The sequence below is a fragment of the Mytilus edulis genome, chromosome 10 (assembly GCF_963676685.1).
Source record: "Mytilus edulis chromosome 10, xbMytEdul2.2, whole genome shotgun sequence".
Lineage (NCBI taxonomy): Eukaryota > Metazoa > Mollusca > Bivalvia > Mytilida > Mytilidae > Mytilus > Mytilus edulis.
The window spans coordinates 50127964-50140477 of NC_092353.1; the positions used below are offsets into that span (position 1 = coordinate 50127964).

Here is a 12514-nt window from a genome sequence, read left to right on the forward strand (position 1 = left end):
AATTTTGGCTGAACACTGATAATGGTGTTGTCTTATAACTGAGGAATTATTTGAATATGGAATAATTTTGAAAACTGGAATATCTTTAAGATTTGTTTTCTTATAGATTGTGTTATGAATGTGATGCTATAATTTTTTTTAAAAACAAGATGTAATTTTAAATTTCCTTTTTTACCAGGATGCTAAACAAAATATCTGGGGAGAACACTGAATGGATGATGAAAACAAACCTATTTTAACCAGACATGGTGCTAAAGAGTTTTTGCCATGCATTAATAGCTAAAATTTATTTTACTTTCACTTATATTTCAGCATAAACTAATTAACCCCCCCTTAACCATGCAAATAGATATATATAGGAAGATGTGGTATGAGTGCCAATGAGACAACTCTCTATCCAAGCAACAATTTATAAAAGTAAACCATTATAGGTCAAGGAATGGCCTCTAACACGGAGTCTTTGCTCACACTGAAGGGCCCGAAAAAATTAGTCATGTAAAACCATGATTCACACTGGAAAACCAACGGTCTAATCTATATAATAAAGAGAAACACGTATGCATGGCCATCCCTTTTAAATTGGGTTACTTTTCATCACTATCATTCATACTATCCAGAATTCAAAATTATTTGAGATTAAAATAATTCCTTGATAGGGCATATTTAGTAATTTTTTTCTGGTACAGTTCATCCACAAAATTCATCAAGTGAAGCCATACTTGACTGGATGAAAACCCTTCCACAGAAGTAATTTTGGTTCTTATAGTGTTATAGACATCATGGTGAGAATAATTATTGCCCCTACTTATACAAATAAGGCTTTGTGGTATGATTACCAATCAGACACCTCTCCACCAGAGAACAAATGACGTAGAAGCTTAGTCTTCTTCAACTTAAATAATATAATATTAAATTTGTGCATTTTTCCTGTAGAGGCAATTTGAATCACAATTGACATCAGGAAATTCATTGATTTTTTCCAAGATTAATCTGAAAATGAATAATAAAATTTTATGTTTTCAATACCCTTTTAACAAAATAAAACCCTGCTGTCTAAAAGGCTTTTTTTATTTCAAAACCTGGGGAGGAATTGGCTTTCTGATTTATCCTAATGATGTCGTTAATAACATGAATTTTGAAATATTTTGAAACATAAAATTTTTAGGACTTCAACAGAAAAGTTCAGACATCAAATTGACAATTACAAAGTAGATAAATGTTTAAATATTGTTTTTATTGGCACTGACCATATATAATATGGATTTTATTTTTGAAAAGTTAAAAGATAACTTAGTATATATGTATATTATACATTGTACTTTATATTGACATATATATGTGTACAGTTATGATACATCATGTGAATACTGAGGCAATAAAAAAGAATATGTTTGTTTGCCCTTAACATACCCACCTATAGAAAATAGCTGCCTACTTAAAATCTTTTATTGCCTTGATCAGAAAAAGTTTTTTTTAATCGGCTCTGCATGACAAAAAAAAACATCCAACACTTCCATTTCTCTTTTTCAAAATAAAAAAAAAGAAATTGCCTACCTAACTACCCACTGACTGTCTCTACTTTTTGGCAAACTAAAATATTATAAGTGTGACGTCACCTGAATACTTAATATAGTTTTGCATTGCAGACAGTTTAAGTCTTCTTTACACTAAATAAATTAAATCTGTCCTTATTGATACTCGAGTCTGAGAGAATATGATTTATTTATAAGGTGTTATTTGTTTGGAATATCTTTCAGCATGTTTAATAACTGTTTGTTTTGCCTCTTCTAGTGCCGTTCCTGTTTTTGATGTAATCTATTTTTATCTTCAAAAAAAATCTTTAATATTCATTTTAATTATTTGATAAGTTCTATATATTTTAATGCTTTGACAGAGCTCCAGATAAGCTGCGTATTTGCGTGATCACGCAATAAAAATAATTAAAAACTCAATGCAATTGCCTATTGCAGGGTTCAATAACCCAATTAATTCAAAGGAAAACCCAATTATATGCCAAAACAATGAGTTCTTAACGCTTTTACTCGCTATCGTTTGCGTTATTTACCCTAAACTGATTACAGTCGTAGCGTAAATCTATTTTATTATATTTATAATTTGAAATGTCCTATCGTTCTAAAAATAGAGCCCTGCATCAAGTAGTTGAAATGGGTCCTGTTGGAATTTTCCGTTGCTCAAAAGGCACACGTGAATATAAAAACATTTCGATCTTCTCGGCGTTTATCCAATTAGCGTGTGGCATGCTGTCATATTTTTTTCGAATTGCTTGGGACTTATCATAACATACAATGATTTAAAACGAAAGTAAATGTCCGCATGTTTTAATCTTCTTTTTGATAGCTTAGGGAAAGTTATGATAATAACAAAACTCAGCTAGTGTTTTTATGAAGCATCCATCAAACGCACGTGTTTGCATACCTTAACGAGAACATTGCTAGAAAGATAAACACTGGGTTACGTCAAAAACGAAATCAGTTGGAAAAAGTGAAAGGTATATTTCAAATCTGGGAAATTGGGAACTATATATTATTTTTTTTTAAAAGTAGTTCTGGCAAATAGGTGAAAGTACTGACAAAACTTTCTTACAGCACCTAAATTTCACATAAAAATCTAAACACGTATCGGCCCACGCCTACCCCAACTAAACTGTAGGTTGATCATATGGGATCTAGAAAGGTAATTAGTTACTGCCCAACGAGTGACACCAGCTGCAGTTTATATAAGTTGTAAGAAAATAAAAAACTGGAAGAACGTTTAAAACGGGACATCAATAAAATGTACAATTGCTCGTCAGTGAATAAACTAAATAAAACAGCTAGCACATATTTAAGATGGAAAAACATCTGAGGTTGATATAATGTGATTATAACATGCCTGAATATTCAATATTGTGTTGATGAAAAAACCCAATACATAAAGGAGCTTAGTGGTTAAAAACCCGATTTGATATTTGCTTGAGGGGTGAACTGAAATTGATAATGCAATTAAAAATCTTTATCACCCAATTACGTAAAAAATTGGTGGGTAAAAACCCCAATTTGTGAATTCTTATCTGGAGCTCTGCTTTGATATTCAATCTAATATGTTCCTACTCAATTTTCTTGACCTCTTTTGTAAAGTAACTCAAGTGACATGGTTGTGGAAACATTGCTTTAAGCAGAACATGTATAGTCTGTCTTCAGCATATTGGAATCATAATGGTATTATCCATCTTTCCTTAACTGTGTAGCTCTTGGCCTCCAAATTATCATGATAATTGCCAAGTAAAAAAAATATCCCAAAAAAGTGTGACTTTTATTTACTTGTTTTTGGCTTAGAACTAGCTTTCAGTAAAGTTCTTTAAGTACTCTCTGATCTGTGTTTAATTTTAGTGTATTTTTATTGTATGGATGTATAAATACCCTACCAGGTCCACTTTGCATTTTTATAAGATGTATTTCTGCTTTGGTGGATCCATCTGATGAGTTAAGAACTTTTCAAATGATTTTCATAGTTTGTTGTTACACAACTGTCCCAGGTTAGGGGGCTGGTTTGGTGCCAACAAACTAGGTTAAACCCACCACATGCATGGCATTTTTAAATTTCCAGACCTTAGTCCTGGACGACACCTATTACAGGACCTAGGCTCACAGTTGTATTTATTGTAAAAAAAAATTTCAAGGTCCTGAACTTGCATAAATATTTAACACTGGATGTAAAAAAATTAATCAATCAACTGGCTTCCAGTAATTTTGAGTACTCTCAAATCTGCGTGTAATGGCCACAATTATTCAAAATTCCTAGGCAAGTAGGAATTTTACAGTAGAGGATGTAAAGAAATACGAATTTCTTGAATTTTGTTAGGCATCGACTATGTCTGTGAGGTGTATCCAGGATATGGTTAGGGTGAACTTCAAGGTTTAAGATTCAAAAGATTGATGGTTGATGTCTAGCCAAAAGGACTATGCTGAGCAATGCATATTGTAATTTTTTTTTTTATATTACGGATTGTACTGCGTTATTTAATTCACCAGTCTGATGTTGTGGTACATTATTCATAATTCTTCGAACTTTTCATAATGTATATTATAATTTTCATGATTAAATAACCAGTAAATTTATTACTTTTGTAAATAAAATTTTGTAGCTAAAACGCTGAAAACCGTTTTCCTTCGGGGGCCTTCGCCCCCAACCAGACACCCTGCCGATTGATTCTTACAGTTGACTAAATACCTAGCTACGCCCTGTTTTACTTTTATAAACATACATGATAAAGGTGTTCCGTGTCAATTTGTTTTGTTTGGATAAAGTTAGATATATTGGTTACTAACTGAGAAAAGGATCTTCAAATGTTTTAGTGCTAATTTCTGATTTGTGAGCTACATGAATTTCATAGGGAATTTCAAATACACCAAATAAATAATATTGTTTAATAATGTTATGATTTGATAGCTAAAAGAATATTGGATATGTGACTGAGCATTTGCAGAATAATTTATTGCTGTGTACAGAAGTGTGATTCAAGGTTAAAATTACATAAATAACTTATGATGACCATGTATCATCAGGTGACAACAAATTTTATTTGTCACACACCAGCACACACGTGTCACTTGTTTTTATTTGAGTTTTGTAGGTCACTTACGTTCTCCATTACTGGTAGGAAAGGTCGACAGTGTGAAACAGAATATCAATATAACACTGACAAAATAAGAGATCGACATCTTTACACTTGTCATAAACTTCTGACAACAGGAACTTCTGCGATTGTAGTGCGACTTTTCAACTTTCGATTTAGTTTCCGCTGACGTAAATTTCTATTCGGAAGATCTCAGATGTTTTGGTATAACCTGGTTTAAACTAGTTCAGACTAGGTACCAGATTATTTATTAATAGGAACCAGATTAGCTTTTATTCGCGGGAAATCTAACAGCGACTTTCTCTCACTTTCGTAAACTTTATTATCAGTGATTTTTTTCTCCTTCTTTTATCACAAATAGACTGACCTTTCGATACCATTTTAAGTAGAATGAAAGAGAGGAATTTGTCAATCTCATACTTTGTATCTCTGTACTAATAGATCTATCCATATACACAGCTACTTTTGCATAGGTACTATTTCTGTAAATAATAAACATATGTAGTGCTGGAATTTTACTCTTAATATTTAGTACTATTTCTTTACGTTAAAATTATTGTAAAATTTAGGTACTTGTATTTTACAGTACTTGCCTGAATTGTACTAAATATTTTGGTACAGAAATAATACAATTAAGTTCCATGTTTGAAAATCACAATTTTAAGAGATTTGAAATAGAAAAACTTTCAAAATGCTGAAATCGTAACGGTATAGTAACCAAAAATCTAGTACCTAAATTTCAAGTACAAATTAAGTACTGTAAAATACAGGTACCTAAATATTACAATAATTTTAAAGTAACAAAATAGTACTGAATATTAACTTGAAGTAAATTTCCAGTACTACAGATTTTTAGTACAGAAATAGTACCTATGCAAAAGTAGCTGTGTAGTCCGGGATACCAACTATATCAACTATATATCATGTATATATATGTTCCTGATCATTTATTATAGTTCATGTCTTTTTGAAAAATAATCCTTACCGGTGATTGGGAGTCATTCACGATGAATAACGGTAAAAAAAAATCTTGCAACTATTTTTTTCATATATAAGCAATTATTTAAATCTAAAAACAATAACGGGACCGACCATATCATGGCCCTTTAATTGACAAATGAGATATATATACCGGCTAACAATACATGTAACCTGGGACTAACAGTCCCAAATGCCAGATGTAACGGGTATATATTAGATATGCCACATATGATATGACTGAAAGTTGCCGCTTTCAGCATGAAGAAGGAAAACAATTAAGAGAAGCAAACAATTTGAGATGTAAGCATCAAGAATTGCAACGAAAGGAGATGTGTTGATAGAAACCAATCCACCAAACTAATCAAAACACATACACATTGGTCTTTTTTCTGTCTCTTAAAAGTTTAACCGCAAAAAAAAAACGAAAGACATATCACTGGCACCATCGGAAATAAAAATATCATTTAAAGTCTTACAAAGAGAAAACAGCCTTTTAGTCGAAGGTGGGGATGGGTAGGCATAACACATGGTAGGGCGACTTATTTTGCAGAGGCGGATTTAGGGGGACAGGGGGCCGCCCCCCCTTTTTGGGAAAAAAAATTGGTTGCTTATATAGCGAATAATTGAAGCGTGACTGGAGCAGCCCCCTCTTAGGTGAGTCAGTGGGCCCCCACTTATGAAAATTTCTGGATCCGCCAATGTTTTGGTACATACGTTTCGTGGCGTATTTAGATTTCGGTATAAGTGCCAATGAGACTATACTCCCCATCCAAGTCACATTTTGTAAAAGAAAAACCATTTTAGATGAAAGAACGATCAACACAGAGCATTGGCGCACATCGAACAGCAAGCTATAAAGGGCCCCAAAATGACTAGTGTAAACCATTCAAACTGGAAAACCAACAGTTTAATCAATATAAAAACGAGAAACACTTATGAACCACACATTTGTCTGGATGATTTCACATTTAAAATTATTTAATAATATTAATCTATTGCTCTCAGCACTGAAATTTTGCAATTCCTTAATGGCGTCGCTGATGCACTGAATGTAATTCTACATAAATCAATAACGTAAAACATTTAATTAATACAATGCACCATTGATACCGAATCATATTATGATGCCAAATATAGTGTCAGAACAGGAATAACAGTGGACGAAATGAGATCCTTTTTTAACTGCCGTGTTCCAGATATCCAATTTGGATGGCACAACTCTATAACATTAAATGTTAAACAGAAAATCTTGTTGCATAAAATTTCATGCTTTTTGTATTCACTACATTATTAATACTGGTTATATCCACCACTTGATTTTCGTCTTGTATAACAGCAGTATCCAATTCCAAATATTATCACTAAGCCAGCCGCTAAACCAAAACCACCACCAAAAGAAGGACCGTCAAATTTACGTCCTGCCGGTTTTATGGTTGTGGTTGTGGTTGGTTTATTTGGTGTTGTTCCTGTAGAGACAACGGGTTTGGATGGAGGTTGTGTAGTTTCCTTGGCCGGTGTTGATGGTTTTGTTACTTGTGTTGTACCTCCGGGTTTTGTTGGTTGTGTTGTCTGAGCATTCAATGTTGTCCCTGCTCCTGCTGTTACGGTACCAGGGTTTACTGTCGTTTCTGATGTTGCGATTGATGTATCATTGCCACTAGTTGCAGACACAGGAGCTGAAAGATCAAATTTAATCTAAATAAAAAGTACGATTGAATTAAGATTTGATTTTCTTAGCCTAACCTTTGAATAACTTGTCAAGTAAAAATTGACAAGGGTTATTGAACCAAGGGGAGGGATTTTACCTTACACACTTTAACAATGACATCATTTACAATTTTAGAGCAGATGTTAGATTCCTGCACTTTGCAAAAGTTAAAATATTTTCTTGGCAAGTGTAACATCATTTTGTGTCTTGAATATCTGAACATATATTACTGCGATAAATATCTGGAAATGTTTATGGATAGGATGTATGGAATGCACTATATTTTATGTATCAAAAAGGTAGTGATAAGTCTTGAAGATTTAGATATTATGTCAGTTTAAAAAGGTTTAGATTGCATTTCATGCAATCGTTACCTAAAAACTGAGAATTATATCAGGTGCTCAGGTTTGTAACCCATTGTGCTGTATTGTATTGTATAGACTTACCAGTTTGACCTGAAAAATAAAATAAAAGTACAAATTTAAATATTTTCTGCAAATATTAAAAAGAAGATTTGGTATAATTGCCAATGAGACAACTCTCCACAAGAGACCAAATTACACAGAAATTATCAACTATAGGTCACCGTAGACTATCACTATACATTTTGCAAATCATATATAGAGTATCATAGTAAAAGGATACATACAGCCTTTATCATTTTTATAATTATCATCATTATTCCAAACAGTTAAGAAATGTTTGATACTTTTAGAATCGAAAATTCTCAATGCTGCTGCTGTAAATCTTTTTTCTCTTGTTCTCAACACTTCATCAGCTGCTGTATTCACACAAAAATTTTATTATCAAAATTGTCATACAGAAATACTCATAGTTTATGCGTATTTTCAGTCCTAGAGTTTTGCAAAAAAAAGAGCACCACAAGTTAAAAGATGAAATTCAGAAGAAATTCTCAGCATCTAATACTATGTATATCTTTCAGGGATCTCCATGGATGAAAATTGAACGACGGAGGATCTTTTACTATCACAAACCGTGTCTACGCCATACAGTGTAGTGCGATCGAAAGTGTTTCATCCCTCCATATAAGGAATGGTGAACATGCTAATTCATTGCTTATTCAAATTATATTTATTTGAATTTTCATTATAAATATTTTCAATTATTGCCGTTTTGCTCGTTGTGGAATTTGTTTTGGAAAATGCACCTACAACTTCTAATATTTAGGGCAATGCTTAACTCATTTTCTTAAAACATGAAGTAATCCAAAGCTTCTCTTTCTTGCAAGTTCTTTTGTTTATTTATTAATCATACAAGAATAAAACACATACAGAATTTCCATCAAAACAGTTCTTGTGATTTCCTCTTAGAGTTACCTGCTGCCTTAACGCTTAACTTTTGAGGCCACAAGCCAGATGGCATGCTCATTTTTTGGGGTAAATTAAGGTTGGATTCTGTTGGCTTGTAGAGAAGAATTTTACAAGCCTGAGATCAATTTAACATGCCAATGCCATAGGACTTAAGCATGAAGACTGTTACCTCCCTTTAGCTTTTCTAAATATAGTAAATCTGTCTGACTAATAAAGTCAACTCTACAAGTACTTCCATTTGAAATCTGTTACCTTTGACCTTAAAAATGAAGTTAAAATCAAACTTACATGAATCTGTGTATTCACTATTACAAATTTTTGGTAAATCAGTGGCTTTGTAGCAAGCTAAAACATAATACAAAAAAAAATGGTTATTAAAAAAAAAACTGATTGACAAACAAACAAAACAAATCACAGTACCAAAAATTAGCCTAATATTACATATACCGGTATATCAAACCCTTTTTATAGAAATCCCATCAAAACTTACAATCTCGACAGAAGTTCCATGTTAAAAAGGTACTGTTACATGGGTAGTCTGAACCAATCAAATACTTATATAGCTATCAAATGTTTGCACCTGTCCTAAGTCAGGAACCTAATGTACAGTAGCTGTCGTTTGTTTATGTAGTTCATACATGTTTCTTTTTTCTCTGTTTTTGTATAGATTAGACCGCTGGTTTTCCCGTTTGAATGGTTTTACATTACTAATATTGGGGGCCCTTTATTATAGCTTGCTGTTCAGTGTGAGCCAAGGCTCCTTGGTGAAGGCCGTACCTTGACCTATAATGGTTTACTTTTATAAACTGTTATTTGGATGTAAAGTTGTCTCATTGGCACTCATACCACATCTTCCTATATCTATCAAAGGAAGTATGTTAATAAAATCATTTAGTTTTAGGTCTTTTGATTAAGCTTATCAATAATGTATTCCCATAAAAATATCACTATATCTTTATAAAAGTTGTAAACATTAGTTACAATTTTTAATTACGTGTATTAATATATAACATATGTATAAGAACATTATTGCCATCTAGAAAGACAGTTATAGCAAAAGAATTTTTGAAAGAGCTTGTTTTTCTGACTGCTAAGATGTACGGTGTTGACGAAAACTGCAGTTTATAGACACTTACCGTCAAGTTTTATTGTGTTGTTGCCACAAGCTCCTAACCAAGCACAACCAGCATTGGTAGTGGTGTTACAACAGTCTGTTTCAATTTTAACTAGGCTGCATGTATCTACTGTAAAATCGTGATACAAAATATTAGTAATTCATTTGAATTTATATCTATATTTTATATCAGCTTTTAGCTATACACATGGAGTACTAGTTTAAAAGCTTACCCAATCACATCTTCCCAATTTTTATTTCACATGTTGTTTGTGCTTGCAGCTTGTTATATAGTATTTTATGCAATTTGTTGGAAAAATAACGTGCAAATTATGTTTTGTAGCTATTTTATTTCAACTTGGTTTAGGCACACACATCCTCCCTCTAATTAAAAATCTCTTCAAGGTTAAAATTGTCATCTAAGTTTTAAAAACAACATTTTGAATATATGATAGAACAAAGTACAATATACATGAATGATGCTCCATCAATCTAACTTGTACATGAACGATGGAAATTTGTAATGTGTTTTTTTAAGTCTCTTGTTACCTACTTCCATTTCGAGCAATCGTTAATGTGAATATTTCTTTCTGGGTAACAGATTATTTTTCATGTCCTCTTTGCTGACTGCATTTAAACATTTTGCTTTCTTTGAAAAATCTCAGGCCTTGTTTTGAATTTAAACAACTTAAGCTCAAGTACCAGGTGTAAATTGCATGATAAAACATTATATGTACATTGTCTGGAATATAAAATATATTTGTAAGCAGTAGCCAGCAAGCCTCGCTTTTGGTTCTGTTTATAAACCTTGTACAAATAGATTTTATATTTTGCAAGACAAGTATGTATATTGTGTATATTCTTTTTACACATTATTTTAATTTCCTATAGTTTAGAGTTGACATACTATTATACTCTAGATTCACTTCTATCGTTGGATACCATTTTCGGAGATTTTATGGGAACAGTTTAATCACGATTTTTAAAGTTTAATGAATTACAAATTTTCTATAAGCTTGTCTGAAAACTCAGCCGTGTTTGGCACAACTTTTTGGAAGTTTGAGTCATCAATGCTCTTTCAACTTTGAACTTGTTTGGCTTTTCTAAGTGTTTTGATCTAAGCGTCACTGATGAGTCTTTTGTAGCCGAAACGCGTGTCTGACGTATTGTAGTATAAGCCTAGTACCTTTGATAACTTATTTCTCTTCATTCCCATAAAAAACAGCTTCTCAAATATTTGCATTATAATTTTTTGTTACTGAATATTTGAAATGTCGAGATATTTGAGCTAATTCTCTTGGAGTACAAACAAAAACTAAGTAAAGAGTGTTCTCAAAATCTTTTTTTTTTATCATAAGGACCACCTTGACTATAAATCGAGTACTAGTGCATGGTCCCAGTGAAAATTCGATGGTTCTGTATTATCAGAACAAAAAATCACTCATTATTTCCAAAAGTTTAAATTGCTGTACTATGTAGAAGAAAGCTTTGGAAAATAATAAAACCATAGTCGGACATCAAAACCATCACTGCAGTTGTAAAAAGTGAACCTACCTCTATTTTTGCGGTCGTGGCAGACAAGGACATCATTGGTGAACCTACCTCTACTTTGGTTGTTAGAAATTAACATAATTTTCGAAAACACTGCTAACATGCCCCCATCTTTTTTTGTCCTAATCTGTTTTTATTTGCTTGTAACACGTAACTAGCCTGTTCAGTTATCATGCTACGGCCTCTCATAGCAGACTATATATGGAATGGTATTTCAGGGGCGGATCTAGCCATTTTAAAAAGGGGGTTCCCAACCCAGAGTAAAAGGGGATCCCTAGTATATACTCTCATTCAAATGAATTTATCGTCCAAAAAGGGGGGTTCCGACCCCCGGACCCCCTCCCCCTGGATCCGCCACTGTATTTGCTCCACTTGTTTAAGGTCGTACGGTCATCTCTATAGTTGCTAACAACTACTTCTTTTCGTTTGTGAGGACAGTTGTTTTATTTGGCAATCATACCACATGATGGTCATCTATACTTATCTTTATGTTTTAAGGTTCAACATATCGAACACTGTTTATGTAAAGCAGAATATTGAAATTTTGAATTACAGAGTTACGATTCTTGCGGTTACAAGAACGCAATCATTATTTGTTTGTATTGAGATTATCGCCTTATTGTTCTCTGGCTATTGTTCGCTAGCTTCAGCCTGGTTATTGCGATAGAACTTAAAACATAATCTTGTGCGACTCTAGGGATACTTGATGGTAAATGATTGGAATCACGGTTCACGAAAACAACAGGGATTTTTTTCATACACACCATGTATTAAAAAAAGTTGTAAAACATATATATTTGACGTATTTACGTATGAGCAAGGATTTGTATAGTTAACTACACAAATCCTTGGTATGAGCCATTTAAAAATGATAAAAAAATCCTTTTCCCTTTATTAAGACAAAAACACATAAGGGTTTGTTTGTTTTTTCTTCAAGAAATAAAATATGGAATTCCAATGTTCTCCTATAGAAAACCATTACAAATAATTGTGCTCTTGAATTTTCTCGGTACATTCTTACCTGATGACACTGTGGCTCCATTAATTATTGATATACAGGCGCCTAAAATGACAATACATAAAAGTTGCCAGTTGCCGTTCATGGTGGATGGTAAAAAGTGTTGTACTTTGTTACTGTCCTCGCGGTCATGTGTCATATAAGATGATAACAAAATGTACGGTAATCATTCATT

General features: G+C 32.7%; 1 protein-coding gene across 2 annotated transcripts in view; it reads right to left on the minus strand.

Moving 5' to 3' along the window:
* The window catches only part of LOC139491426 (sialomucin core protein 24-like), a 66897-nt gene extending 62066 nt beyond the window's left edge, over positions 1-4831 (minus strand). Inside the window, exon 1 of one of the 2 annotated variants that reach the window (XM_071279117.1) lies at positions 4643-4828. The gene's annotated coding sequence lies outside the window, so the exon portion shown is untranslated. Of the gene's footprint in view, positions 1-4642 lie in introns of both variants that reach the window. The other variant, XM_071279118.1, reaches the window with a different exon arrangement.
* Between the last annotated feature and the right edge of the window lie 7683 nt (positions 4832-12514).